At 37.6% G+C, this 15,153-nt stretch overlaps 1 pseudogene; it reads right to left on the bottom strand.

Moving 5' to 3' along the window:
- Positions 1-806: 806 nt before the first annotated feature.
- LOC113236693 overlaps positions 807-15,153 on the bottom strand; it is a 30,711-nt pseudogene continuing 16,364 nt past the window's right edge.

The raw sequence follows: 15,153 nt of genomic DNA, 5'->3' as shown, positions 1-15,153 counted from the left end.
CATTGACATTGCGGGCTGTTTCTGCCGCGTTAGTTCCGCGTCGGAACTCGTATTCAAAAATCACTCGAATTTTCGCAGTATCCATCTTTCTTGTCTAAACTGAATAACAAAAACAATTGAAAGTCGATATTCAAATGTTTCAAATTTAAAAAAAAAAAAAAAAATTCACAGAAACCATTTGAAAAAAGTTTCATTCGAAAACCTCAAACCATGAAGATTCTATGAAAATTCAAAGAACCTATTGCAATAAAACGGCAATTTCATACTTTAACCCCTAATATTATAAATATTAAAAAGATACAAGATATTAAATGTTTTTTCAAATTTCTTGCCTCCGTGGCCGAACGGTTACCATGCCGGACTGCCACGCGGAGGCCCCAGGTTCGATTCCCGGGCCGGGAGAAGTATTTGTATGGCCTACATTTATTTCTCTCGTGAGTTTGGGTGTAATTTGTGGTTGTCTATGTGTGTGTCCATGGCACCCGCGACACAGGGTTTCCCTAGTGCGGGGCTATGTTGAGTATGTGCGTGTGCGTTATTAATCTCACTTTTACGTGATACGTCCAATGCTTCAATTGTTACTAGTAAAGTTTTATTTGGAAGTATTTTTAAATCTATTACTTCTATATTGGACTTGTTACCGTTTCATGTATTGTTATTGAAAACACTTGAAAGTTTACAGATCTACGGTACCAAAACGCTTACAGATCAAACTGATTAAATTTAAAACAAAGAAAAATGATAAACAAAGTAAAATTATAAGTGTAAACTGAAAGTATAATGACACACTATGCACAGCATGCAACTCACTCTACAAGACACCAGTGCTCGAAAGGTATTTCACGGACAGCAGTATCCTGCGCCGGATAACATACTGTTTATCAAAAAATATAATTATCTGAATTCTCATACTGAGTGAGCAATGCGTTGAGGAGAAATTAGCTCTCGGCAAGTTCGGCTCAAGCATAGGGTCGGGGATAGCGACATATCTCATAAGACTCCATTTCGGTAATTTAGTCGCCGCGTAATTGTCGTGGTAACTAAATTAGCGTGATTTACGGGAATCAATTATTATCAGTCCTTAGACAACATAAATTAATGCTTACTGCGCAAAAAATGAAAGTCGTAGCTATTGAAATAACAAAGTTATACCGTTAAATCCCTCTCCTGTGAAATTGGGTTTGGCGCAGATACGCGCTTTTTACCAATACTATATACGTGGAGCTGCACTATCCCCGACGATAGGAGCTAACATTAGTTTTGAACGGTTTGTTATTAAAAGGAAGATAATTACTTAACCTGGCGTTGCGATATGGAATAGAAAATCAGTTGTGTGAAAGTTTAGAGCAATCAATTTGCCTCGAAACCAAACGGCCGGCATAGCAAAACTTGATCAGCAATCTAGCGGCGACGTTGAAGGGTGCACAGTTGAAAAGAATTTAGTCTGTCCTCGTATATCCCTTCAATAAGTGCAGCTTTCGTTAGTAGAGCGTGAAGAAAAAGAGAAATCGCTTTTGGACGCTTTCTATGTGATCTATTTGATTTTGGTACAGAAGGTTCCAAATGGGAGATGCATATTCTAAATTAGTACCAACTAGTATATAGTAAATAAGTTTTCGGGCCCCGTATAGGTCCTAGTCAGCCGCGACCATGGAAACCTGTAAACGTAGTACGACAGGAAAAAATATTTGCCGGCAATATACCAGCTGAGGTAGTAGTAGTAACACGGCAGACAATTTTCCCATGGTACTACCGATGTAAGACGGGCAATAACGGTAGCAAACGATTAAAATGTAAATAACAATACATGTACGTAATAATAGTAATACACATCATAGGACTGACGCAGGCAGGACTACAATGAATTGGTTTTGCGTAATTCTTTCAAAATAACTATGCTACTTGAATTCAGTAACATATAAGTAATTTGGAACTTGTGAAGACACAATTTTGTTGCTCCCATTAAAATTTTTAAAATCAGTAATTCTTGATTCAATTATACGTATTTTATACATTTCGTGAATCCCAACATACAAAAAGCCTTCGGTTCTCATTCTAAATAACAAAATTTATTTTTAAATTATTAATTAGACTAGATGCGGGCAAGGTAAGGCGACACAAATAGTAGTTTTGAGAAAAAATTGCCATTATATATAAGTGGATTCGGTAGTCTCATTGTAAGGGTTTCTTTACGTATTTTTTTGGTTCGAAACTCTAAAAATAAAACAGCGGTGTTGAAATTCATTCCCTGTAACGCAAGAATTCGAGTATGGAATCTTTAGCGCGTCATTTCGGCCCATGCTTAGCGCATCTTTTAAGTTTTTCTTCTTCTTATCGAAATACCGTGGTGAAAAGATTTGCCAATCGACGTAAGGTACTCGCCGATTGTTGCCCGAGGTGCACCAGACATACATCTGCTGGAAGGATTTTAGTTGCACCCTTCTTTTAATTGGTATGCTTTAAAAATATACCGTAATGGTTACATGCATACATACATTGCGATGTCAAGGAGTAATAATCATCTAAGCTCCTACTGTAAGCTCACCTGCACACGGTACATCCTGCAGTAACTAACGAGGCTCTGGCGACCGTTCAATGGCGGTGTAGCCCTTCCCATACTGGCGCAGTTAAATGTACAAAGTTAAAGCTTACTTTTAAATAAACTGCCTCGGTGGCCGAACGATTACCATGCCGGACTGCCACGCAGAGGTCCCAGGTTCGATTCCCGGACCGGGAGAAACATTTGTATGGCCGACATTTATATCTCTCGTGAGTTTGGGTGTAATTTGTGGTTGTCTTTGTATGTGTTCATGGCACCCGCGACACAGGGTTTCCCTAGTGCGGGGCTATGTAAAAAAAAGAAAAAAAAGTAGCAGCGTCGGCGGTACACCACCCCTCAATGGACAGCACAACAAATAAATGGCCCCCAGTTCCCGGCCGCCTCGCTGTTCCTGGTAGTGACCATGGCAACGGCGGGGCAGGGAGTGCTAGGAATCACCGGGCTACCTCAGACTACCTCAAACAACTGACCCTGGCAACGTTTAACGGACGAACTCTGAGGCTTGATGAGCACCTAGCACATTTGGAAGAGGAACTGGAAAACATAAGGTGACATGTTCTGGGCTATGTGAAGTTAGAAGAGAGGAGCAGGACACCATAACCTTAAGACTCGGGTACTAGTACTTCCGCGAAGGTGTTTTTTTGAATTTATGTCTGTATAGCATCCTTTTTTATGGATTGGCCTGACCCACAGACCACACAGTGGTCTGACCCACAGACCACATAGTGGTCTGGCCATTCCTACTTTTAATTTATCTGGATAAGTATTACTAATAATGCACTGGTTGATTAAATATGTTAAAACTGGAGTTATTTCAATTGCTATAAATTTAATGTCTTTTGCTTTAATTTTCTCTAACCCTGGACTCTTTTTTCATTAATATTGCAAATGATTTTATATAATATTTTTTTATTAATTTTATTAAGTTTTAATGAAACATTAGGTATATTAATATAATTATTTTTGTCAAGGAGCTATTTTGTCTATGACCAGCTGTAATCTGCACATGCTCCTCGTGTCCAACGCGACAACCACGATCCCAGGACCACCCTCGTACGCCACTACTCCAACGAACTGCCAGAAATGAACCAAGACGAGGTAGTATTGGCTCTAAAACAGCTCCAAAACGGAAAAGCCCCAGGTGAAGACGGAGTTACTACAGAGATTCTGAAGTGTAGAGGAGTCATTGTTATTAAGGAACTTCGGAGGCTTTTTAATTCTGTTATTTACTGTGGGAGAACTTCTCAGGCGTGTAACAGGAATGTAGTAGTTCAATTCTTTAAAAAGGGAGATATAAGTCTACTTAAAAACCGACAACCGACAACCGATGGGGGAAGCGAGTTCTTGAGTGGAGACCACGGCTCAGAAAACGTAGTATTGGACGCCCTAAGGCCAAACGTAGTGACGATTTGCCAAGGGCTGCTGGCAGCAGATGGATGCAACGAGCTGAGGATCGGGCGAAATGGCGGGCATTGAGAGAGGCCCTATGTCTAGCAGTGGATTACGATAGGCTGTTGATGATGAACGGTTGCAATAAGGTACTTTAACATTATATCAATCGTTTCGTAATACTACTAATAAAATGGTTCATCATGCTATTGAACATTGGCCTCTGCCAAAAGTCTTGCATTGCTCGCATTCAGCGGATTCACATTACCTTCGTTATCATTATCGGTTCGTGTTGCGGGCGGTCTGCCCTCGCGGCACTATTTTTAGTAACTCTTCTTTTTAATAAAATTATCACTATTCTCATAGTAATCTGCGTTCCGTGTAGGTTATGCGTCTACTTAATACGGGCAGGTCTACTAAGCCCCCAGCAGAAACAATCGATTCTACTATAGGCTGTCTTTTAAATTTTAAACATCGTAATCCATAATAATAATTTATTTTTGGATATCGTAAAGAAAAAAACACGAATACCTAATCTAGCTTTACTTAAACGATATCTTTACACTCAAAACCAAGCAACATCAAAACAATATTCACAAACAGAAACATAATACATTGACCTTATAGATTGGATAAATTTAGGTTATCGGAACAGGTCATTTATACCTGCAAATTGGCCAGTAGATCAATAATCGATTAAAAAAAAGGTTTTTTCAAGATTATTTGGAGTTCTAGGGTCAAAATCTAGTCTAGTTTTAGATTTTTGCTTATTGGCGGTATGTCTTTTTAGGATTTCGCCAACGTCAAGTTTTAATTATTTTCCTAGAATTTTTTCAAGAACCAATGATACACACTTAAAAAAATAAAATTTTTTTTCGAACGTTCGTTACTAAATACGATTTAGACAAATTTTAACGATTAGGAAGTTACCAAAATTCTCGACACGGAATCACATTAAGCCAGTCAGAGAAAGTTTCATGTTCACGTAACAAGAACAAAAAAGTTGGCGTCTCGCGCGCATCGCCGGTTGTCGTAGTTTCTAGGACGTTATTAGGACGCGTTCCCATTATGTCGTAACGTTCTATTTATCATTGGACAAATGTCGCGTGTAGCCTGTTCTCATATCACGACTATCTGTTATGGACGTATATTTTATAGTTGAACGACTGTCGCGTTTAGCTGTTCCCATTAGATTCACGGCAGCCGTATTGTCGTTTCCGCGACAGAAATTGTTTGAAACTGCGATTATGTCTCGTTACACTTTTATCGTGACGTTTTATTTGCCGTCAGACGACTGTTCTAGCTCTTTCCATTGTCACGACAGTCTGTCGTAATGTCAAAAAAAACGTGAACGACAGTTAACCGTGTTGTTCTATGCGTGAAACATCAATCAGCCTATTGCAGTCCAATGCTGGGCATAAACCTCCCGTGCCCGTAGTGCCCGATCACCCGTTTTCCGCATCCAACCACTACCCGCGACCTTCTTCAGATCGTCGGTCCAGCTTGCAAGGGGACATCCTACATTACGTTTGCCGAGACGTGGTCTCCACTCGAGAACCCGTCTACTCCATCGCTCATCGGTTCTGCGATAGATGTGGCCAGCCCACTGCCACTTCAGCTTGCTACAGTTCTGGACGATAGCCACAACTTTAGTCTTATGCCGATAACTTCGTTTCGGACGTTGTCCCTAAATGAGATACCCAGCATAGACCTTTTCATAGCTCGTTGAACGACGTGTAGTCTGTGAGCCAGTTTGACCGTTAAATTCTACGTCTCGGCTCCCTAAGTCATGACCGGTAGGACGCATTGGTTGTAAACCCTGGTTTTCAGGCACTGCGGGAGATGACGCAGTTTCCCAAATGATGCCCAACCCAGCTGCACTCTCCTAGCTGTTTCACGCTCGAAGTTGTCTCTGCCTAGTTGCAGGGTTTGCCCGAAGTAGACATATTCTCGGACAACTTCGAGCGTTTCGCTATTAATCGAAATCGACTCCGAGGATGACGAGTCTTGTCCAAATTTATCCAAAAACCAACCGATAATGTGACAGCATTATGGCTGTTCAGCATTTTCTGCAGATCCTGCAGCGATTCTGCCATTATAACGATGTCGTCGGCAAAGCGAAGGTATGTGAGATTTTCGCCATTGACATTGATGTCCAATCCGGTCCAATCAAGTATCTTGAAGACGTCCTTCAGAGCGTTTCAGAACAGGTTCGGAGAGATAATATCTCTCTTTCTCACGCCTCTGTGCAGTTGGATGGGTCTTGTCTTGTTGCTTTATACTTGGGACGGACATCGTGGCCTTGTTGTACAGATTTCTCAGGACCTCTACGTACCGTCAATCGACTCGGTATCGCTGCAAGGATTCCAGAATAGCCCAGGATTCGATGGAGTCGAAGGCTTTCTCGTAGTCCACAAATGCTAGACACAGTCGTTGATTATACTCTTCGGACTTTTGTATAATCTGTCGAACAATGTGTATGTGGTCCACGGTGCTATAGCCTTTTCGAAACCCTGCCTGTTCCTGTGGCTGGAAAGCGTCAAATCTTCCGGCGAGATGATTTGTGAGGACTCTCGAAAACAGTTTATAGACGTGGCTCAGGAGCGCGATAGGTCTGTAGTTCTTCAAAAGGGTTTTGTCTCCTTTCTTGAAAAACAAAGCTACCACGCTTCTCCTCCACGGCTCCGGGGTAGTCCCACTGACTATGACGGCGTTGAATAGCTCCTTAAGCTTTCAGAGCATTGGGTCTCTTCCTGCCCTGAGAAGCTCAGAGGTTATTCCGTCTTCTCCGGGAGCCTTCCCATTATTAAGCTGTTTAAGAGCCCTCCCAATTTCGTCAATCTTCGTCCACTTCTGGCAGATCGTCTGTGAAGTGGCGTGAAAGTGTGGCTCTTGGATCGTTTGCGTTGGATGGTGGCTTTGGAGTAAGTAAATATATTGCTGTAAAAGTCTTCGACTTCTACGATAATTTCTGGAACTAATGTGACAGTTTTACCGTCTGAGGTATTTAGCTTCGTCAGTTGACATCTACCCAGTCTTTTTGTAAAGACTTTCGACCCACGATTCCTCTCAATTGCTTCTCGTATGAGTTGCGTATTGAAACTACGGAGGTCACGTCTCACCGACTTGCGGATGGTTTTGTTGAGCCGACGGGCATCTGACGAAGCTTCCTCTGTCATCTGGCGTCGTGTCCTCATCAATTCCAGGGTCTCAGTCGATTGTTTGGACTTTCGGGATCTTCGCTGTATTCTAAAGTGCCCAATTCCCTCTTCGCGAATTACCCCTACCACACCTTCAAAGTCCTTGTCAACATTTGCTGTGGTTTCCAGCGAAGCGAAGCGATTGCTCAGTTCCAACTGGAACGCTTCGGAACCATGCATGGTTTGGAGTACCGTTGTACGAATAAGAGATCTCATCATACGGTTTCTCTCGACCTTGAAGTCGATATTTAGGGTACCTCTTACGAGTCTGTGGTCGCTACCGGTATTGAACCTATTAACCACAGACATATCCCTAAATATACGCATTTTGTCCGTTAAGATGTAGTCGATCTCGTTTCTCGTCATACCATTGGGGCTTTGCCAGGTCCACTTCCTATGGGGGTTCTTCTTAAAGTGTTCATGCAGAACAGCACCTGCATGTCCAGGAAGTTTACCAGCATTTGCCCCCTTTGGTTTTGGTTTTCTCGAAGGAGCATGTATCTAACCGTTCTGAAACATCGGGAAAATAATAAAAGACGTACTGTGGTAAGAAACCTGGAGCTTGTGATATTCGTTTAGGGAATAACCACGAGGCTTAAAATCTGAATAAATTTATTTTGTTTGTGAAACAATGGAAATGAAACTATTTTTCAAGGTCAACCGTGACCATGGGACCTGTAAAGGACCCGAAACGTCGGTTTGTTTGAAAAAACAAATATACGCGATTTAAATCCGGAAAAATAGTTTCACTTCCTATGTGAAACAATCGCGAAAACCTAAGAACTCGATATTGTGAAACAATGATTTTTTTTTTCTGAAAAAAAAAAACAGAATTCATATTTTTATTTTTACATCAGTTAGCACGTATATCGTTGTCTGAGAATAATTAATTTATGTACGCTTGTTGAAACGATTGTATGGGAAATTCATTAATTAATAATGCTTAATACAAAAATGTGAAGTTTTATTCTTATAGGTAAAAATTTACTAAAAAACATCGTAGCACTTTTCACAACATTTGAATCAGATTACACCTGTAATATTAACATTTTTGAATGAGCACATAATACGTCAATAATTGCTCATAAACGTCACACTTTACAATTTTTTATCGCTACTTTTTAGTCTTGCGTCCGTTCCAGAGTTACTATAATAGCGGATAACTTGGCTGGCTTTATCGCGTCTATTTCGAAGTAGGTTTCTCAAATATAACATTTTCCCTCGTTTTACATTATTTATATCACTTATATATCTATGAAATTTTTTCGGCGAATACGGCATAATAATTTTAATTGACTCGTTCTGATTTTTGTTTTTTCTCCTCATTTTCTCAATTATAAATACGCCACTACTTGCATTTTGAACTTGCCTATCAATTATACATGTTTTAGATGTACATGGATGCAGACATTGTACTGATCGTCGACGTGTACGGCAAATGATATTTTGTTTTTCACAGGTGCTTGCACAAAATTGTTTGGATTTTTGTTTGGATACATTTCTGGGGTTCTTATGTCTACTTCCAAATATTCTTCTCACAGTATTTAAAGTACATACACATTGTTCTTTGAATCGAATAAATAGTGTTTTCTTGTCCTGAGCTGTAACAATTCTTTGGTCTAAAGTATTCAGTTTTTGGCTATCAGCGTCTTTATTTTTTTTTCTTGTTTTCGTATTTCGATTTGGGATAAGATTCGCTCCCAATTTCGTTTGCATGCGTATCGGCATGGCATGAAAATATTTTTGATTTGCATACCACACCACAATATTTTGATTTCCGAATGGCAACATTTTATTCGCTTTTTCGTTCGTGATTTTATTTCTTATTCTCTCTACTTTCGGTTGTTTCAAATGGTTCCGAAGGAAATAATTTATTGTATTACGTTTTTGTTTTTGACGTATTACGCTAGTTGCAATAACTTCTGTACGGGAAGAAGAATTAGATTCTGTTCGAACAACACGTTGTTTATAAACTCTTTCGTCATGCTCAAATGGTACTCCTACTATTTTCATCTGATTAATTTTCAATGGTTTAGTATCGCTTTGGCTTAAATTTTGCCTTATGTTGGCGTCTGATATTCTTTGTTGGGTCTCTCGTTGTTGCGGTAAACCAAGGCCTGTTTCATGTTTACACGGCGTTAGTTGAATTGCTTCTTCTCTTTGATGTTGTAGCTTTTTAACATCACTTTTATTTGTTTTAATATCTATTTTACTTTCGAACTTAGATGTATATATATTTTTAATTCTCCTAGCCCACTCATATGAATCAATTTGATCAGCTATGCTAAAATCTACAATCCATCCGTATAGATCATCAGAAATTGATTTTAGATGTAGTTTAGACATTATTTGTTTCTTTATAACTTTTATATCTGTGATTTCAATATTAAATGGGTCCGACATGGTAACGTGCATTTTACTTTCATAATATGGTTGTATGGTCACAACAGGTTTCCTTGAATATGCAACGTTTTCAATGTCCCTTACATTTTTCAAATAATATCTAGGGCTGTCGCTTTGCATGAATATTTGTGCTGTTCTCTTTTCATTTCGCTTCAAATCTGCAAACTTATCTTGTTCATACTTATATCGTTGGTGGATCTTTTCCGCGTACTTATAAGAATCATCAACATAGATTTTGATCATATCTTTGTAAAGGCTACTTTGTGCTAGCAAACAATAAGTTTTAATACTTTTGGGCTTATTTTTCGATGCTATTGGATTACTCTTATAAAGTTTGGACGCGCTAGAATACGATGGACATATTCTGATTTCTTGACATCTTTTCCTACGAATAACAGAAGGTTTAACCAACAGTTGTAACCGCGAATTTTTATTACTGTTTTGTGTTAACACAAAACAAAAGAATAGGTCATAATATTTAGACATGCATACATATGGCTGAATTTCAGAAAAGTAATCATCACTTCGACTTTTTTTATTGATTAAATTGTTTTTATTTGAAGCCAAACTGGGGAACGCATGTATATTTCTTTCATTTTCTATGTATGTGGGGCTATGTTGAGTATGTGCGTTATTATTATTATTATTATTTTCTTGTTTTTGATATTCGAATGGGTTACACTTTCCCAGTACACAAAAATAGATATTACATTCATATGATTTTGGAATATCTTGTGTTTGTTTTATTTTGGAAATTTTGTAATTAGCTTTACAGCTTGTGTTTGATTTTGGAAATTTACTATATGAAGGTATTCCTCTTTTCCTTATCTTTAGTAAATGTTTATAGCGTTTGCATTCGTCCTGTAAGACAAACTCTTGACAATTTTTAGACTTGCTTGGAGGTACAATGTTTCGGCCCTTTCTTCTTTTATATAATCGATTTGGTTTAGTTAACTGTATCGTAGTGTAGTTTTGTTGGAGGGCAAACTTAGATCGCGTGTTTTTATGAGGTCTGCTTGATTTATTCAAATTTTTCTTGTTATTCGTTATTGAGACCTTTAGTTCCGACCGTGCTATGACTGGGCAGCTCTTTTTGTGTATATTTCTTTTATTTGGCTGTTTTGGATTAACTTCACAACAATTGTAAGAAAGGCATTGCTCAAATTTGCTAAAATTTAATTCATGTGTAACAGAGTCTAATTTAGAAATTTGCCTTCTCATGGACTTAATGTTTGCAACGTAATTATGGTTTCTTTCGGGAGTTCTTTGCTGCCTTCTTATCTTTATTATCTGTAGTTTTACATTCTGTTTCAGGACTGTTTCAGTCTTTTTTCCTGTTCCTTGATTTATATCAACACGCTTACATGCATCACACCCTTTCGAAATATGAAAATTTAAGAGTTCGTATTCATAATTTACTGCAATATTTTGCAATTTTGTAGATTTAGTTTGTTTAACTTTGGTTGGACTATAAATTTGCGATGTTACAGTCTTGCTAAGCGAACAAGTTTTTTTTCTGTTAATTTCAAAATATTTATAAGTTCTGCATTTTCTCGATACACAAAAATTCTGTTCACAACCGTTAAGATTTATAGACAGTATTTGTGTTTTAGTACGTCTGTAGTTTCTGATGTTATGGTATCTCCTTTGAATTTTCTTCGATAGTCTTGTTGGTTTAGTTTTACGTTGTTTGCGGACATTTAATTTTGAATTTGTAATCAAATCTCTTATTTTACTTCGTTTCACGACTTCATATGAGTTGCATTCTTTTATTATGCAAGTATTTGGTTTACATCTATATAGTTTTAGTATAGCTATTGATTTGTTCTTCAACTTTGTTAAGGGAGTGCTACGACTTTTCCTCATTACGTATTTCTTTTGTTTGGTGTTAGAGGTTTGGCTTGCCCTGTGTTTCTTTGATTGTCGTTTATTTTTTTTATTATACCCTAAAAATAAAAAAGTTAAGTACATAGTAGTAGACGTATTGCAATAAAAAAGAAGAAAAAGAAAAAGAAAATTCAAATTTTGTCTGAACGCAAAGTTGTTAACAGAAATCAACCAGTTTAACGATTTTGTATTCAAAACCATTATCAAGTATTTTTCAAAAATTTACCTGTATGAATTTGCTCAAGTTTCATTGGCTCTTAAGTGCTATTAAAAAATTAAAATTGGCTTTAATCCTGAGAGAAGAGTAGGAGATACTTACCCATCAGTAAGTCCTATCTCAGTTGTAATGGTACAGTTAGGAGTAATATCAGGGCTTTACAAAGTATTATCTAAATAAACAAACCTAAAATACTTGCCGCAGGTTTTCTTTGTTGTATGTCTAATATTATACTTAGTTTTTATTAACTGTAATTGCGATATTTTTTTATATAATTCAATTGCATTATTTAAGGTAATTTTGTTGTTTAGAATTTTTTTAGAATTCTTGTTACGACTTGTTTCTTCAAGTGGTTCAGATTCGGTTTTACAACTTGGCTTCATTAATACTGCCATTAATTTTGTTAAAGGAACGCTGTGAGTTTTCTTTGTTTTTTGCTTCCTACCTATGATAATTTTCTTTGCTTTTCCATTTTTGGTTACATATTTTATTTCTGAAAACAAGTGCAAATCTTGGTAAACTTTATGTCTGAGGGTGGGGTTTCAGATGCAATATACTTTAGATCTATGCTATTCAAAGGCGCCTTCTAATGAGACGCTTATAGACCGCGGCAACCGCGCCACTAACAATTTTCATATAATATCTGTCTGCAAAAGAGGTGCTCACGTGGCGCAGTCTTTAACCCTGATTCCAGATTTACTCATGATATTTTCATTTTACAGTGCAGGAAAATGAAAAAAGCAACACGAAAACATCAATTGAAATATAACTAGCAGCAGTAAACCGTTGTACCAGAGTCACCATAACATTGCTATTTCCTATGACGATTTTGCTACATCGTGTGTACCATATTTTCGAGTGTAATTTTTTTACATTGAGTATTATCGCATTAAGAACTCGGGAGAAGTGGCGACGGTGAGATTATGGGTTCGTTAAGAAGCATAGACTATGATCACTTATTACTTAAAATTACACAATTATATTTATTTTAATTTGCTTAAATAATTTATGAAAAATGAATGAAACAGTCCTGAGATGATCTTTATCGGCAAATCGTAAAAACTATGATCGATTACCTTTACGGTATTTTCGAAAAGTTGTATCATATCTCGAAGAAAAATATTCCATAAAGTCCATACATTGAACAGCAGTTGTGCTCCAATGACATTTTTGAGGTTCGCGTTCGTATTGAAAACAAAAGCGCGGTTCAATTTCATACGTTTTACTTTTAATTTTAAGGGTATCATTATTTGTTCCTGATTGATGACGAGTGCTAGATTTTAAACGCTTATAAGGGCCTGTAGTTTTGACAGAGTTGTTAATAATTATTTTTGTAATTTTATTGCGCTTCTTCTGATGACGTGGTGACTTAGTTTCTCTTAACTTTTGTTCATCTCCCTCAACATTTGTAAACATGTAACTATCGTAAAGCTTCTTGTTTACTAATGGCTCAGATTTTGTTTCGTTTTGTGGTGTTATCGGGCCAGTCCTTGGTTTTGTGAAAGACACACTATGAGATTCATTTGATTCTAGATTCTTCAGTGGATTTTCTTCGCTGTCATGATATATTTCTACAAAAATCAAAAGATATGTTTAAGTAATAAAAATAAACACTGATCCAGAATTAAATATCTGAGGCTAAATAGGAACCTTAAAAATATGGAAGTGACTTAAAATTTTAGATTTTGCCGTAATCGGTTATTAATTATTTATTTTACCCGTACCTAGTATTATAGTTAAATTTATAGCTACATCTTTCCCTTATCTTCGACAGTCTTATCATGTTATAAAACAGAAGAGGCTTAACTCAAAACCAGACTCGGAACTTGGACACATCTCGTTTTTTAATACGAGTGCGCATTTGACCTCCTTCTTACCTGACGGAAAGTGACGATGACGTCGATAATGGATGGGATACATACTTACGCCCAAGTAATAGTGTTCAGGGAACGAGTCTACAGGCAAGGAATTTCATTTCATAGCCGTATCTATGCCATATAAATAAAAAATAAATGCATATTTTGAAATCACCTTTAAAATATTTGATTGGTTTGGTTTCAAATCCGTACGACAAGTAATCAGATGTAAACGATGTTGTAGCAGTAGAGTAAACAGTGCTTGCTAACACTATTTGTACACAGTTTTGAGAGTTGCCCATTTTAGAGTCATAGCAAGAACTCTTGGCAAATATATATTTTTCTGCAAAGAAATTAATAAATTTAGTTCATTGCATGTACATAGCAGTAATGGATGAGAGAATCTAGTAACGCATATGCACCGAAACTAATTAGTCTATTGCGTAGTAGCAAGTAGTAAATACTTATTCTTTCTCCAATTAAGGTCGGTCAGAAAGCCGTTGTTTTTATGCCCATTTCTAGGCCCTAATTAATAATAATAATGTGCCTGACAACCACACCAATTACCTGGTCTAGGTAATGTCCTTTAGTATGAACTACGGTACGCATACATATAACAAATAATTTATTACCTTTGGTATGTTTCATACATTTTGGTTTCACCGCATAAGGACAAATTTCAGAATCACTTGAACCAAAACACATTCTCGAAACAACTCTTCGTAAACATTTGCTTGAATTGCATTCCTTTTTATTACAAACAAATTTACTTGCTTTATTTACCATTCCTTTGGTTTTAATATGTTCTATTTGTTTCTCTTTGTGTTTTGGATTTTCTATAAAAAATCAGGTTAAACATTAGTACATAAATATAATTAGTAAACTATTGCTATGCACGTAAATTATTGCGACATTCAACAGTCGCGCGCACTTCTCTCTTTTTTTTATACCGCAATGAGCAAGCAAACGCTGGGATTCACGAAAGGAGCCTACCCGAACGAGACACCATTCCATTTCTGTACGTCTGGCGCACCCTGGGCAACAATTGGCGAGTACCTTACTCCGATTGGCAAATCCATTCACCAATCGGGATGCCGTCGATACGATAAGACGAAAAAGCAATTTAAGAAAAACCGCAAAATCAGGAAAATTCGAGTTAGCGAGTGTTAATTGCTGGTGTTGATAGCGCTTCCATCATCATAGCCGTCGTGAGTAGTCTATACACAGAGCACATATTTCTTACTTTCTTATTTCTTTGTAAGTCTATAATATGCGGTCAAAAATAGGTGTAGGTAAGCAACAAACAGGACGGCACTATGATTATTAGAATGCGTATTCACCGCTCGACTGGAGTGTGACACTCGTGTCCCGCCGTACATCGAGAATAGCATAATATACAAATCTGGGCATTTTGATCAAGCGGTCACCCGCACCTGTATCGTAACCATCACCCTGCCCGCTCTCGTCCAGTTTGTGGCTTAAGAGAACAGGGCCCCAAGTCTAATAATTTTCTTGAAAACACCGATCATTGAATTCCATTGAGACTATTTAGGTATATTCAGATTGCATTGCAATAAATTATGAAAACGTGCACGCGCACGCGCCCCAGCACCCGCACCCGCACCCGCACCCGCACCCGCA

This window comes from Hyposmocoma kahamanoa, unplaced genomic scaffold, assembly GCF_003589595.1.
Source record: "Hyposmocoma kahamanoa isolate Upper Pololo Valley unplaced genomic scaffold, ASM358959v1 92, whole genome shotgun sequence".
In the NCBI taxonomy this organism is placed as follows: Eukaryota; Metazoa; Arthropoda; class Insecta; order Lepidoptera; family Cosmopterigidae; genus Hyposmocoma; species Hyposmocoma kahamanoa.
Note: the sequence above shows the minus strand (reverse complement) of the source record. Positions and strands in the feature narration are given on the sequence as shown.